General features: G+C 43.5%; 1 long non-coding RNA gene and 1 pseudogene across 1 annotated transcript in view; one reads left to right on the top strand and one right to left on the bottom strand.

Annotated features, from left to right (window-relative positions):
* Positions 1 to 16,108, bottom strand: part of LOC141092017 (uncharacterized) — a 1,925,499-nt gene that overhangs the window by 369,590 nt on the left and 1,539,801 nt on the right. The window lies entirely within an intron of this gene.
* On the top strand, positions 7,636 to 8,839 carry LOC141089559 (E3 ubiquitin-protein ligase KCMF1-like; annotated as a pseudogene).

The following is a 16,108-nucleotide window of genomic DNA, read 5'->3' as shown; positions in this document are numbered from 1 at the left end:
TGACAGGCAGCCCCCAAAAATAACACAGCCATAAAATGGCAAGAGTTTGAGCACACACAGCAAGCAAATGTGGTACCAATATTCAAAAAGGGGTGTAAAAGGGAACCTGGAAACTATAGGCCGGTAAGCTTAACATCTGTTGTGGGTAAAATTTTTGAAGCGTTTCTAAGGGATACCATTATGGAATATCTCAATGTTAATAAATGTTTAACTCCATAGCAACATGGATTTATGAAGGATCGCTCCTGTCAAACTAACCTGATCAGCTTCTATGAGGATGTAAGCTCTCAAATGGACCAAGGAGAATCATTAGATGTCATTTATCTCGACTTCTCTAAAGCATTTGACACTGTCCCACAAAAAAGATTGGTAAGTAAGATGAGAAAGCTTGGGCTAGGGGAAAATGTGTGTAGATGGGTAGGTAGCTGGCTTAGTGATAGAAAACAAAGAGTGGTTATTAATGGTGCATACTCAGATTGGGCCAGGGTTACTAGTGGGGTACCACAGGGTTCTGTATTGGGCCCCCTACTATTTAATATATTTATTAATGATCTAGTGGATGGCTTACACAGTAAAATATCAGTATTTGCAGATGATACAAAACTATGTAAGGTAGTTAACACAAAGGAGGACAGTTTGCTACTACAGACAGATTTGAGTAAATTGGAGAATTTAGCTGAAAAATGGCAAATGAGGTTTAACACAGATAAGTGTAAGGTTATGCACATGGGAAGGAGAAACAGATGCTATAATTACTTACTAAATGGGAAACTGCTGGGGAAATCAGACATGGAAAATGACTTAGGCATCTTAGTCAATAAGAAGCTAAATTGGAGTGCCCAGTGTCAGGCAGCTGCCACCAAAGCAAATAGGGTCATGGGATGCATTAGAAGAGGTCTGGGGACACGAGATGAAAACATAATTCTCCCTCTGTACAAATCACTCGTCAGACCACACTTGGAGTATTGTGTGCAATTTTGGACGCCGGTGCTCAAGAAAGACATTACTGAACTTGAAAGGGTTCAAAGGCGAGCTACTAAAATGATAAATGGAGTTGGTTCACTACAATACCCAGAAAGGTTATCAAAATTAGGTCTATTTACTCTAGAAAAGAGAAGACTTAGGGGAGACTTAATATATACAGTATGTACAAGTATATCAGAGGGCAATACAGAGATCTCTCCAATGAACTGTTTGTACCAAGGTCTGTGACCAGAACAAGGGGGCATTCTCTTCGTTTGGAGGAAAGACAATTTCTGCACCAGCATAAAAGAAGGTTCTTCATGGTAAGAGCAGTGAGGCTCTGGAATTCTCTTCCTGAGGAAGTGGTGATGGCCAACTCACTGAATGAATTTAGGAAAGGAATGGATGCTTTTCTTGTGAGTAACAGTATAGAAGGTAATGAATAACAGAATAATAGGTAGATGGTTGACCCAGCTTAGGGGAAGGAATTTTTTTCCTTATGGGGAAAATTGGCTTCTACTCTGTGGGTTTTTTGCCTTCCCGAGGATCAACAATGCAGAATAGCTGCACTAAAAATAGGCTTAACTAGATGGACATAAGGTTTTCCTTCAGCCTTCAAAACTATGTTACTATGTTACTATGTTACACAGATATGAGCTTGCACGGAGATACCACAACAATGTTTGTGTGGCCTTTTCTATTTTGTGGGGTAAATTCTCATGTATTTAAAGCAAAGTGACAGGCAGCACCCAAAAATAAAACAGCCGTAAACTGGCAAGACTTTGAGCACACACAGATATGAGCTGTCACTGAGATATCACTACAATCAATGTGTGGCATTTTTTTGGGGGGGGGCTAAATGCTGCTTTATTTAAAAAAAGTACAGCTAGCCTAAAAGAATTAAAGAGCCGTAAATTGGCTGTAGTTTGAGCACATACAGATATGAGCTGGCACCGATATACCACTACAATCAATGTGTGGCTTTTTTTTGGGGGGGGGGCTAAATGCTGCTGTATTTAATAAGAAACAGCTTGCCCAAAAAAATGAAACAGCCGTAGACTGGCTATAGTTTGACCACGCACAGATATGATTTGGCACAGAGATACCAATACAATCAATGTGTGTTTTTTTTTTATTTTTTGGGGGCTAAATGCTGCTGTATTTAAGAAAGGGACAGCTAGCCCAAAAAAATTAAAGAGCTGTCAACTGGCTATAGTTTGAGCATGCTCAGATATGATTTGGCACAGAGATACCACTACAATCAATGTGTTTTTTTATTTTTGGGGGGCTATATGCTGCTGTACTTAAAAAAGGTACAGCTAGCCCAAAAAAGTGAAACAGCCATAAACTGGCTATACTTTGAGCATGCACATCTATGTGCTGGCACCTAGATACCACTACAATAAATGTGTTTGGCGTTTTTTTAATTTTTGGGGGCTAAATGCTGCTGTATTTAAAAAAGGAACAGCTAGCCCAAAAAAGTGAAACAGCCGTAAACTGGCTATACTTTGAGCACGCACAGCTATGTGCTGGCACCGAGATACCACTACAATCAATGTGTGGCATTTTTTTTATTATTTGGGGCTACATGCTGCTGTATTCAAAATAGGTTCAGCTAGCCCATAAAAATGAAAGAGCCATAAACCGGCTATAGTTTGAGCACGCACAGATATGAGCTGGCACCAAGATACCACTACACTGAATGTGCAGCCTGTATTCCAATTGTTCCTGGGGCTAGCTATATACGGATAATATAGACCACAGGTAGCAGCAGCAGCTTCAGAAAACAGGAAGGGAATGGACCCTCTTGATGTATGTAATTCTCTATATAAACACATACAGTGCTTGCAGGCCTTGCACTGATGTGTATAGAGTGACGTACACTACCCTGCCTGCCTAATACTGTAACCTATGTACTCGGGAGTTAGTCCTTAGAAGGACTGTTGGTTTAGCTGGATGTGAGATATAGCATGCTAGACCTCACACTAACTAATAAAGCACCAATTCTGACCCTATATCGGTTGCAGCTCTCCCTACTCTCTCTGATTCCTGACGTGACTGCGACGAGCATGGCGGCACCAGGTCTCTTATACCCCTAATGATGCTGTGCGGCCAGCCAATCAATGCACGTCCACAACAAAGATGGCTACGGCGTTTCATAGCCTGGCAGACAATCCCTGCAGCGTGATTGGGTCTCTAAAGTCCACCAAAATTGCTGGGTGGAGACACGAGTTCCCGCCGAGCAATCCCAGAAATTCTCGCTGCTCTTTGAGTGCATCGAGCACACTAATACTCGGGTGAGTAACGAGTAGTGGCGAACACGTTCGCTCATCACTATTTGTGAGCTCTATCGGGGACAGTGTTGCTAATGTCTGTAAAGCGCTGTGGAATTAATGACGCTATATAAACCGTTAACAACCGCTGAAACGCCTTTTCACGACGTCGGTTAAGGGTACTTAAACCACAGAGATGCTTTTTAATGGCACTAAGTTTTAAGTGTATAGCGCCCCACAAAGTCAGATTTTCTCTGGGGTCTCAGCTGCCAGGGTTTTGCAATCGCCGTTATTAACAGTATAACAGTTACCGCAAAAAAAGAAGTCTGATGTGCCATTTAATTTCTCTCTCCTCTGATGTGATTGTACATTAAAGGAGAGAGAAAGAGAGTCCCTGATCTCTCCCCTCCCCTGGTACCTCGGGTCTAGTGGCTTCCCCCCATGGCCACCGGCATCTTCTTTCGGTAAGAAAATGGCGGGCACATGCACAGTGCGCCCAACGTGATCTGCCAGCCAGCACCTGGCAACAATAGGAAGGATTAGGGTTCGGATGAGGGTTAGAGGTGTGTTGGGGTTAGGGTTGGAGCTAGAATTGGGGGGTTTCCACTGTTTAGGTTTATCAGGGGGTCCCCAAACGCAACATAGCGCCACCATTGATTTCAGTCAATTTTCCATTCAAAAAGTCAAACAGTGCTCCAGCCCTTCTGAGCTCTGCCATGCGTCCAAACAGTGGTTTACCCCACATGTGGGGTCTCAGCGTACTCAGGACAAATTGCACAACAACTTTTGTCCTCTAATTTTTCCTGTTACACTTGGGAAAATAAAAAATTGGGAGCTAAAAATCATTTTTGAGGAAAAAAAAATATTTCTTATTTTCACGGCTCTGTGTTATAAACTTCTGTGAAGCACTTGGGGTTCAAAGTGCTCACCGCACATCTAGATAAGCTCCTTGAGGGGGTCTAGTTTCCAAAATGAGGTCACTTGTGGGAGGTTTCTACTGTTTAGGCACATCAAGGGCTCTGCAAATGCAACATGACACCTGCAGACCATTCCATCAAAGTCTGCATTTCAAAACGTCACAACTTCTCTTTCGAGCCCCGACGTGTGCCCAAACAGTGGTTTCCCCCCACATATGGGGTATCACATAGTCAGGACAAATTGGACAACAAGTTTTGGGGTCTAATTTCTCTTCTCTCTCTTGTGAAAATAAAAAATTGCGGGCTAAAATATCATTTTTGTGGAAAAAAAATTGTTCCTAATTTCATGTTTCATGGCTCTGTGTTATAAACTTTAGTGAAGAGGTTCAAAGTTCTTACAGCACATCTAGATAAGTTCCTTGGGGGGTCTACTTTCCAAACTGGGGTCACTTTTGGGGGGTTTCCACTGTTTAGGTACATCAGGGGCTCTGCAAACACAACATGACGCCTGCAGAATATTCCATCAAAGTCTGCATTCCAAAACTGCACTCCTTCCCTTTAAAGCTCTGGCATGCGCCCAAACAGTGGTTCCCTCCACATATGGAGTATAAGCATGCTCAGGACAAATTGCACAGCAACTTTGGTGGTCCAATTTCTTCTGTTACCCTTGTGAAAGTAACAATTTGGAGGTGAAATATAATTTTTGTGGAAAAAATATGATTTTTTTATTTTCATGGCTCTATGTTATAAACTTCTGTGAAGCACTTTGGGGTTCCAAGTGCTCACCACACATCTAGACAAGCTCCTTTGGGGGTCTAGCTTCCAAAATGGTGTCACTTGTGGGGGGTTTCTACTGTTTTGGCACATCACTGGCTCTGTAAATGCAGCATGATGCCCCAGACCATCCCATCAAAGTCTGCATTTCAAAATGCCATTACTTCCCTTCCAAGCCCCGTGTGCCCAAATAGTGGTTTCCCCCCATATGTGGTACCAGAACAAACTGGACAACAAATTTTGGGGTACAATTTCTCCTGTTACCCTTGGGAAAATATAAAAATGCAGGCTAAAAAATCATTTTGAGGAACAAGAAGTTTCCAAAATGGTGTCACTTGTGGGGGTTTACACTTTTTAGGCACATCAGAGGCTCTCCACATGGCATCTGATCTCAATTCCAACCAATTCTGCATTGAAAGAGTCAAACGGCGCTCCTTCCCTTCGAAGCTCTGCCGTGCACCCAATCAGTGATTTACCACCACATATGGGGTACCAGCTTTTTTAGGAGAAATTGCACAACAAATTTTGTGGTTCATCTTCTCTTTTTACACGTAAGAAAATAAAAAAATGGATCTGAAATAAAATGTTTGTAAAAAAAGTTAAATGTTATTTTTTTCCTTCCACATTGCTTCAGTTCCTGTGAAGCCCGTAAAGGGTTAAAAAACTTCTTGAATGTGGATTTTAGCACCTTGACGGGTGCAGTTTTTAGAATGTGTCACTTTTGAGTATTTTCTTTCATGTACACCCCTCAAAGCGACTTTAAATGTGATGTGGTCCCTAAAAAAATGGTTTTGTAAATTTTGTTGTAAAAATGAGAAATCGCTGGTCAACTTTTAAACCTTATAAATTCCTAACAAAAAAAATTTCATAGAATTGTAGAGTTGGAAGGGACCTCCTGGGCCATCTGGTCCAACCCCTTGCTCAAAGCAGGATTTCCTAAATTCCAAAATTGTGCTGATGTAAAATTGTGCTGATGTAAAGTAGACATGTGGGAAATGTTATTTATTAATTATTTGTTTGACATCTCTCTCTGATTTAAGGGCATAAATGCTAAAAAATTGAAAATTGCAAAATTAAAAAAATTATCACCATATTTCCATTTTTTTCATAAATAAACACGTCATATCGAAGAAATTTTACCACTAACATGAAGTACAATATGTCACAAAAAATAAAGTAAAATAAATAAATAAAGTTTCTATCACCTCAGAGTCACAGGATATTAATTAAAAATATATCGATTAAAAGTTAAAAAAATGACTAAAATATTTTTTTAAGGGTCAATTCTAAATTTTCTACTGCAGAGGTCAAAATAAGACTGCCAAGTCCCCACCTCCACTCCATGCAAACTAAAAGCAAACACATCCACTGGTCAGACAAATTGTATAGAGCATGATAGCATGCTTTACTGAAAGCATGCTGTTAAAGTCACCTTACTACTGCACCCAATCATAAGCCGAAGTGGTCCTGTGGCTGGTAAACAATGATGCTATAGCATTAGATGCCACCTGAGTTCAGGCACTGACAGCAGGTATATATTGTTATTTTTTGATATCTTTAGTGAATCTAAGCCCCCCTGCACAACATTAGCACATATTTACATTAGCATATATTGGACAATTCCTTTATAATAACCCTTACCAGTGGCAGAAATTCCATTGGTGCAACCTGTGCAGCTGCACAAGGGCCTAAAAGGTAAAGGGACCCACTTCTCTCTCCAAAAGCAGGAGTAACTGTGCATTATAAGGAGCTAATGATCTACAAGAGGTCATCTTTTGTCTGTGTCCTCTCCTAATCCCTACAAAGTCCATTCAAGCAGCTGACATGAAGGGCTGATATTTTTTCTTCACACAAACATGACTTCTGTAGGGGTTAGTGTCACATATGTAGGTCGATGTGATGTTGGTAATGGCTGATAATATTTCAATAGGAGTTGAAATAAGTACCTACAGAAATTACATCTTTCCTTGCCTTATTAGCTATTAACACTGACATTATATCACACTTACAGAAGCCTCGTGTAGGTAATGCATTGCAATAATCATCCATCCACATTACTATATTATTCAATCACGTTACCTTGCACTAATCAACCCCTCACCCTGCTGTGTAATGAATAACTATAATAAATCAATAACATAATAACTTAACAAACTAATAATTATAATTATATAAAAATATAACTATTTTCTCAATTAATCACAAGCCCTGTCACATAGTTGTATAATACACCTGTCACCATGAAAATGCAGTCCAATCCGCAGGCACCACGCTATAAGGCAGGACTAAAAAATCCAGAAAAGCAGAGGTTTAAATTATGAAAACAGTCACACTATCTGCATGTGGTCAGTATTTTACGCCAGTATTTGTTAGCCAAAAATTAGGAGAGGAACACTCAACATAAAAGTATGACAGAAACACATCACCACTTCTGTATTTTTCACCCACTCCTGGTTTCAGCTTTCAAATGATGATGTAAAATACTGAAAGTGTGAATGTACACAATGTAGCAAGAGTGACAGACTGGAAATTACAATCACCAAAACAAACAAACACAGGCAGGCAGCAGAGGCGCCTCCTCTCGCAGTAGGTGCAGTTTGTCAAGAGGAAGAGGAAGAGAGTGAGGAGGAAGCACACACAGTCTCTGCTATCTCACTAGGAGGAGGAGTTGGAGCAGCAGCTGCAGCGGCGGTGGCCTGAGCGATAGGATGTCCAGAAATGAAGGTGTCAGCTGTGATGCATGTTTAAAAGGAAACTTCAGAGACAGATGATACAAGTTCTTATTTTGCTATGACTACGACCTTTGTGCATCTTGCTATGAAAGTGGCGCAACAACAACAAGACACACAACTGACCATCCAATGCAGTGCATATTAACAAGGGTAGACTTTGATTTATACTATGGTGGGGAAGCTTTCTCAGCCGAGGAGCAGCCCCAGTCTTTTACTTGTCCTTATTGTGGTAAAATGGGGTATACTGCGACCTCTCTACAAGAGCATGTGACTTCAGAGCACACAGAAACCTCAACAGAAATGATTTGCCCAATTTGTGCAGCATTACCAGTGGGAGATCCAAATCACGTCACAGATGATTTTGCTGCCCACCTTACACTTGAACACAGAGCTCCCAGAGATCTAGATGAATCCAGTGGAGTTCAACATGTACAAAGGATGTTTTACTCCAGCCGAGGGTTGGGTGGTCCACGAGCTCGCAGATTAAACATGCACTTTACTAGCAGTTCCACTGGAGGGCTTTCATCCTTACAGAGCTCGTATTCACCAAGCAATGGGGAAGCCATGGATCCTATAGCTGAGCTATTAACCCAGTTATCAGAGGTAAGGTGCTCACTGGGTAGGTAACTTAACTCCTTGGGTCCTTCTGCCTGTCAGTTACAACAACTTCAGATGCAGTTACAGCTAGAGAGGCAGCAGGCACAAGAAGCACAGCAACAATTATAAACCGTGCACAATGCCATCAGGCGCAGCAATGCAAATAGTGTCACCACAAACATCACCCAATCAACAGCAGTAACCAACACATCCAATACAGAAAACAATCAGCAAGCAATGCAGAATTAACAGTTTTTCCTTACAAGGTTGAACGACCCGAACATGACAGAAGCTGAGCGACAGTCATTAGAAAGTGAAAGGGCCGATCGTAGCCTATTCGTCCAAGAGCTGCTGCTTTCCACATTGATGCAGGAAGAAAGCTCTTCCTCCAATGTGTACGAGCGGGGAGAAATAGTCGATTTTGTGGCAATGGGTTGTGTAGATATAACGTCTTTAGATGTTGCTTTAGAAAACTTAAATCTGAAAGCAAGTAATAAAGGAAACGAGCCTCCGTCACCTCCTCTTTGATGACATCACCCTTTGCAGACAATGTCCTCTGTGCTGTAACTGCCAGTGAAAGTGGACAAACAACTATCTTTGGGTTTGTTTTTTGATTGTAATTTCCGGCTGTCACTCTTGTTACATTGTGTACATTCGAAAAAAGTTAAAAAAAAGTAAAAAAAAATTTTTAAATGATAGTATGAATGTAGCCTTTTAGCAAATACTTTCTCACAATATTATATATCAATTCACTCAGCTCCCTTTGTTCCATAAAATGATGCCTGCAGATTATATTACATTTTCATGGTGACATGTTCTCTTTAACTTTTATATTTCATGTAAGCTTTCGCATGTGATGTCTTGCTTTATGCTAGATAAGCTTTAGCTTTTTTGTGCCATTTTGCCAAAAACAAATGTAAAGTTTAAATTTGTTTTACCGTATATACTCGAGTATAAACCGACCCAAGTATAAGCCGAGGCATCTAATTTTGCCACGGAAAACTGGGTAAGATTAATTACTCAAGCATAAGCCAGGTATGCACTGTCCCCTCATCCTTGTCCTGGTATGCGTGGCTCCCCCCATCCTGTCCTGGTATGCATGGCTCCCATAGTCACTCTCCTGGTATGTGTGGCTCCTCCATCACTGTCCTGGTATGTGTGGCCCCCCCCTTCACTGTGCTGGTATGCGTGGCTCCCCCTTCACTGTGCTGGTATGCGTGACTCCCTCGTAGCTGTCCTGGCATGCGTGGCTCCCCCATAGCTGTCCTGGTATGCATGGCACTCCCTGTAGCTGTCCTGGTATGCATGGTTCCCCCCATCCCATCCTTGAATGCATGCTTCCTATTACAAAAAAACAAACATCCTACTAACACTCCAGTGTGCCATCACAGCACCTCGTATTGGCACCAGCTGCTCTTCCCGTGCTGAGTGATGATGTGGCACCGCTTATTAAGCAATGAATATTCCCTCTATGGCTATGGGAGCGGAGACGCATGCATATTCACTAACTTAATGAGCAGTGCCACGTGATCGCTCAGCACAGGAAGAGCTGCTGGAAGCCCTAACCAACGAGATGCTGTGAGTGCATCGAGTCCAATGTGATGCTACGAGGGCATGCTGAAGGGTGATTAGGATGTCTTCTGGAAGCCAGCGAATGCCACTGCAGCTCATACTGTGCACACTATAAGCAAAATGAATATTCATTTCTCTTTAGCAGCGGAACAAGCTGTAGCCACAGCCGCTGGCTCCTGCTCCACTGCTCCCCCGCCAGCTTTCTGGAACAATTAACCCATGTATAAGCGGAAGGGGGCATTTTCAGCACAAAAAAATGTGCTGAAAAACTTGGCTTATACACGAGTATATACAATAAGCTTTGTTTAGGTTTATTGAGGGAAAAAAAGAAGTAATTCTGTTTTCTACACCATCTACTTATCACCATCATTTCACTTTATTGTAAAATTGCAAGAATACCAAATATGTATGTTATCTGCTTACCTGTAATATCTATTATTAAAAAATTGTATTAAAAACGTGATTTTTCAAAATTGCTTTAAGTATATTTTAGTAAATTTATAGTGAAAAAAATCTCTGGCTTTATTCTACTTTTAATATACAGAAAAGTACTGGTATACAAAGATGTATCTCTATATACCACTACATTGAGCCTTTAGAAAGGACTAATTTAGATATTTACGAAGAGACATATCTTCAATGTTTTGCAATACAGAAGGAAGTTCATTGCTGATGTTTCTGTCTATCATGCTAGTGGTTGTGAGTTTTAATCCTGGTAAATACCACAGTGTAAAAAAGCAAATAATTAAATCTATATATATATATATATATATATATATATATATATAGTGGTGTAGTAACCACTGAGTCCGCAAGGGGGCGCTGTGAGGATGTCCCAGGAGAAAGGATGAATGGCAGAATATGGATTGGCCGTTATGTATCCCAAAGTGGGTGGCTTTGGAATGGAGACTTATGTGTTATTCAGCAATGATATTGCTGAGGTGTTGCTTCAATGTATAAGGGAGAAGTCTCCAGGTAGCTAGAGAGATGGGCAGGCCTGGTTACCTACAAACCCACCCAGGGGTGTGTTTAAGAGTGTCATAATAAAGTATATGTGTGGCTGTGTGTAATAGGACCTTTAGTGAGGTCATAGCCATGTGATCACCTGTGGGTGTGATTATGGACCTGAGGTCCGGTCACATGAGAGAGAGCGCATGGATCTGATTGGGCCATGTGGAAGGTCCCAGTAGGCCTAAGTGGAGGAAGGTGTGCTACCTTCCTGAAGGCCACGTGCTGAGGCTGCTGACCCAGTGAGGCCTATGTATATTGACTGTATGTGGGGAGCGATAAGCCTCCTGTGTTTGCTGAGGCTCCAGGACTGAGCCTGAAACAATGGACACTTATACTTACTTTCGCCTGAGCTAAAGGCTGTTCCTTATGTTATGTGCTGGTTTATGGGTTATGGAGCAATAAACCCTATGAGCTTTTAAAGAAACGTGCCTCCTGATTGTCTCCCGTTGCTCTTGAGCTAATTGAATCCCTACAATTTGTGACAGACTGCGGGCAGCGGTTCCAAGAAGCACATGTTGCTGTACTGGCGACTCTGAGCCAGGAGAGCAGAGGGTATGGAAAATCATGAGTAATACTGACCGAGGTCAGAGAAAGTGACTGTTTTGATATTTGTGAGATACCTCTGAGGAGAAGAGGCGTCCAGGAACCGGTGTGGCCGTCACCAACAGGTAACAGACAGGAGTCTGTGGTATACTGACCGGGGTCAGTGAGAAAGAGACTGTGAATTGTGCTAGGGTGCCTCTGCGGATAAGAGGTACCCAAGAACCTGTGTGGCTGACACCAGCAGGTAACGGACAGGAATCCGTGTGGTACTGACCAGGGTCAGTGATAAAGACTGTGTTCCTGGAGGGTTCAGTGAGCAAGGTTCTGGAGGGTCAGTGTTGGGACGTTCTAGGAGAAGAATCGACTCCCTGGAGCATGTGGTATGACCTTGGACCTGGTGAGGCATGAGTGTTGGGCAGTCTCAGGAGGAGATGGAAGTCCTGAAGAGCACCCGCTGAGCCCCTGGACATGGTGAGGCCAGTGTGTTTGAAAACCCTGGGAGGAGGGTTGGCTCCCTGAATATCACCCGTTGCACCCTGTGTGTTGGACGGTCTCAGGCGGAGATGGTACGTCCTGAGTGGCACACAGACAGGACACGTGAGTTTTTGTGGTGTGTTTTTTTTTGTCTTCTGTTCTTGACTCAGCCTGTGGTGGCTCAGTGAGAGTCAAGAAGGTGACAAGCAGCTTGCTGTAACTCGGTGGGGTTACGAAGGGGACAAGCGGCTTCCTGTAACTCGGCGGAGCTACGAAGAGGAAACCAGCCGCTGTGTGTGAACATCAGCCAGTGGTGTTGGTGATTTGTGACAGCAGGAGTTGTGGCAGTGCCAGAAGGAACTGGTGTGGTGTCGTGCTTAAAGGGCCAGTACCAGCCCAAAAAGACATAAACTGTACTGTGTGAACAGTGGCATAAGAACTTCTGCAGAACTGACATGGGGAAATCCCGAAAGGGGGTGGTGGCCCAAATCGGGGTGGTAGCCCAAAAGGGAGTGGAGTCCCAAAAGGGGCAGTGACCCAAATTGGGGTGGTAACCCAAAAAGAAGTGGAGTCCCAGGAGGGGGCGGTGACCCAAATTGGGGTGGTTCAGGAAATGGCAGCACTAGTTGCCTCTGTGGGTATGTCTGTGTGTGTATGAGTTTTGAGGAGTGCGGCATGTATTTTCCTGATAACGACAGCCACAGGTGTGTACCGAGATGCTGCACCGGGAAGGAGTCCCTGGTAGGCTGGACTCAAAGAGTCAGGTGACTCTAACAGGAACTCCTCTCGTTTTATCTCTGACCGAGAAAAATGTCAGGGTTCACTGCGACCATGGGGTCATTGTGAATTTTATGGTGGACAGAGTTATGATTGAGATGACAAAGGGGAAGTGTCAAGGTGGTAGTATGCCACCAAACTTGGTGCATGCCTTTGAGAGGGGCCGAGACTTTGTCTTGTTTGATGACGTATGGTCGGACGACGGAGACGTTTCGACTGTGGGGCCAGCGGACGCTGAGACGGTGACGCCTCCTAAAGTGGAGAGATCAGAAGAAGAACTGACCAGGAAAAGAAGTACATCTGCCCAACTGGCGGACCTGACGTGTCGCGACAAGACAGATGGTGGGTTGGGAGATGAGGTGACTGGAGTGGACACACGGTCAGAGGGTAACTAGAGGGTTGACTCGGATGATCGGCGTGACTCAAACTCTATGGGTGACTGTGGCTCTGAGAGAGAAAGGGAGCACAGACTGGATGAGCTAGAGAAAGAAGTCTTCGAGCTCAAAGGTCACCTGACATCGTGGCAAGGTCTGAATAAGTCCCTCAAAGAAGAGGTAGGAGTACTAACAGAAACTGTAAGAGGTCTTCTGCGGGAGAAGAAGTGGGATGAAGACTTACAGCTGCCAGGCCTGAGTGAGGAACAGTGTGAAGACAAAAAGAAACTGAAAAGTATGGAAGCAGAGTTGATTCGTTTGCAGATGGAGCTTGCTGCTGCAGAGTGTGCTAAAAGACAAGCACAGCAGGAAAAAGATATACTGGCTGATGTGATTGCCAACAACAGAGGTGAAGGTGCTCTGGCTTTGGAAGAAAAGAGGCAGTTAGAGTCTCGCATTGTTCAGCTTGAAGAAGTGGAGGAAGAACACGGCAACGTTGAATTAGCCAATAACAAGCTGAGAAAGGCCACACTTCAGGTTGACCAGATGGATGCTGATCTGAAGACAGAACACAGTAATGCTCAGAAGAATGAGAATGCCCGTCAGCAATTAGTTCGCCAGAATAAGAACTTAGAAAAGGTTGCACTACTGGAGGAACAGCTTGATGCAGAAATTAAAGTGTGACAATCTGCTAGCAAACAAGTACGTCGTACGGAGAAAAAACTGAAGGTTGTACTAAGGCAAATGGATGATGAAAGGCGTAATTCTGAGCAGTACCAAGACCTGGCGGAGGGAAATGATGTGCGCCTGAAACAGTTGAAACGCCAGCTGGAAGAAGCAGAGAAAGAGACTCAACGTGCCATTACATTGCACCGTAGATTACAGTGTAAACTGGAGGTTGCTACAGAGACAGCAGATGCAAGGAACTGTGAGGTTAATGCACTGAAAAGTAAACTTAGATGTGGTGGGGTACCATTTGTTACAAGACGCTTAGATAGAGAAAGGATGGTGAATAACCAGTGTCTGATGACGCAGACAGACCGTGACTGGAGGGTCAAAGCCAATGACCGATATTCTGACCGCTGGAGGCTGGGGAGGTCTAATGTAGGAACAAGGCCGTATGACAGATGGAGACGGTTCTCTCGACCTGTGGGCAAGGTGTAGTGAGTGCCCGGTCACGAGACCCTGATGTGATGTTATGTGTTCAACCCCACAAGTTTGAACATAGGGCAGAGGTATGTGGTGTAGTAACCACTGAGTCCGCTAGGGGGCGCTGTGTGGATGTCCCAGGAGAAAGGATGAATGGCAGAATATGGAATGGCCGTTATGTATCCCAAAGTGGGTGGCTTTGGGAAGGAGACTTATGTGTTGTTCAGCAATGATATTGCTGAGGTGTTGCTTCAATGTATAAGGGAGAAGTCTCCAGGTATCAAGAGAGATGGGCGGACCTGGTTACCTACAAACCCACCCAGGGGTGTGTTTAAGAGTGTCATAATAAAGTATATGTGTGGCTGTGTGTAATGGGACCTTTAGTGAGGTCATAGCCATGAGATCACCTGTGGGTGTGGTTATGAACCATATTAGGTACCTGACATCCGGTCACATGAGAGAGCGCATGGATCTGATTGGGCCATGTAGAAGGTCCCGGTAAGCCTAAGTGGAGGAAGGTGTGCTACCTTCCTGAAGACCATCTGCTGAGGCTGCTGACCCGGTGAGGCCTATGTATATTGGCAGTATGTGAGGAGGGATAAGCCTCCTGTGTTTGCTGAGGCTCCCGGACTAAGCCTGAAACAATGGACACTTATACTTACCTTCGCTTGAGCTAAAGGCTATTCCTTATGTCATGTGCTGGTTTATGGAGCAATAAACCCTGTGAACTTCTAAAGGAACGTGCCTCCTGATTGTCTCCCATTGCTCCTGAGGGAGTTGAATCCCTACTATATATATATATATATATATACACTCACTGGCCACTTTATTAGGTACACCTGTCCAACTGTGTGTTAAGACTTAATTTCTAATCAGCCAATCACATGGCGGCAACTCAGTGCATTTAGGCATGTAGACATGGTCAAGACAATCTCCTGCAGTTCAAACCGAGCATCAGTATGGGGAAGAAAGGTGATTTGAGTGCCTTTGAACGTGGCATGATTGTTGGTGCCAGAAGGGCTGGTCTGAGTATTTCAGAAACTGCTGATCTACTGGGATTTTCACGCACAACCATCTCTAGGGTTTACAGAGAATGGTCCGAAAAAGAAAAAAAATCCAGTGAGCGGCAGTTCTGTGGCCGGAAATGCCTTGTTGATGCCAGAGGTCAGAGGAGAATGGGCATACTGGTTCGAGCTGATAGAAAGGCAACAGTGACTCAAATTGCCACCCGTTACAACCAAGGTAGGCAGAAGAGCATCTCTGAACGCACAGTGCGTCGAACTTTGAGGCAGATGGGCTACAGCAGCAGAAGACCACACTGGGTACCACTCCTCTCAGCTAAGAACAGGCATCTGATGGCTACTTTCAGCAGGATAATGCGCCATGTCATAAAGCTCGATTCATCTCAGATTGGTTTCTTGAACATGACATTGAGTTCACTGTACTCAAATGGCCTCCTCAGTCACCAGATCTCAATCCAATAGAGCATCTTTGGGATGTGGTGGAACGGGAGATTTGCATCAGGGATGTGCAGCCGACAAATCTGCGCCAACTGTGTGATGCCATCATGTCAATATGGTCCAAAATCTCTGAGGAATGCTTCCAGCACCTTGTTGAATCTCTGCCACGAAGAATTGAGGCAGTTCTGAAGGCAAAAGGGGGTCCAACCCGTTACTAGCATGGTGTACCTAATAAAGTGGCCAGTGAGTGTATATATACAGTGGGGAAAAAAAGTATTTAGTCAGTCAGCAATAGTGCAAGTTCCACCACTTAAAAAGATGAGAGGCGTCTGTAATTTACATCATAGGTAGACCTCAACTATGGGAGACAAACTGAGAAAAAAAAATCCAGAAAATCATATTGTCTGTTTTTTTTTCATTTTATTTGCATATTATGGTGGAAAATAAGTATTTGGTCAGAAACAAAATTTCATCTCAATACTTTGTGATATA

Source organism: Dendrobates tinctorius, unplaced genomic scaffold (assembly GCF_039654945.1).
Source record: "Dendrobates tinctorius isolate UK_male_01 unplaced genomic scaffold, ASM3965494v1 ptg000008l, whole genome shotgun sequence".
Taxonomy (NCBI): Eukaryota; Metazoa; Chordata; class Amphibia; order Anura; family Dendrobatidae; genus Dendrobates; species Dendrobates tinctorius.
This window is presented reverse-complemented; position numbering and strand designations above follow the sequence as displayed.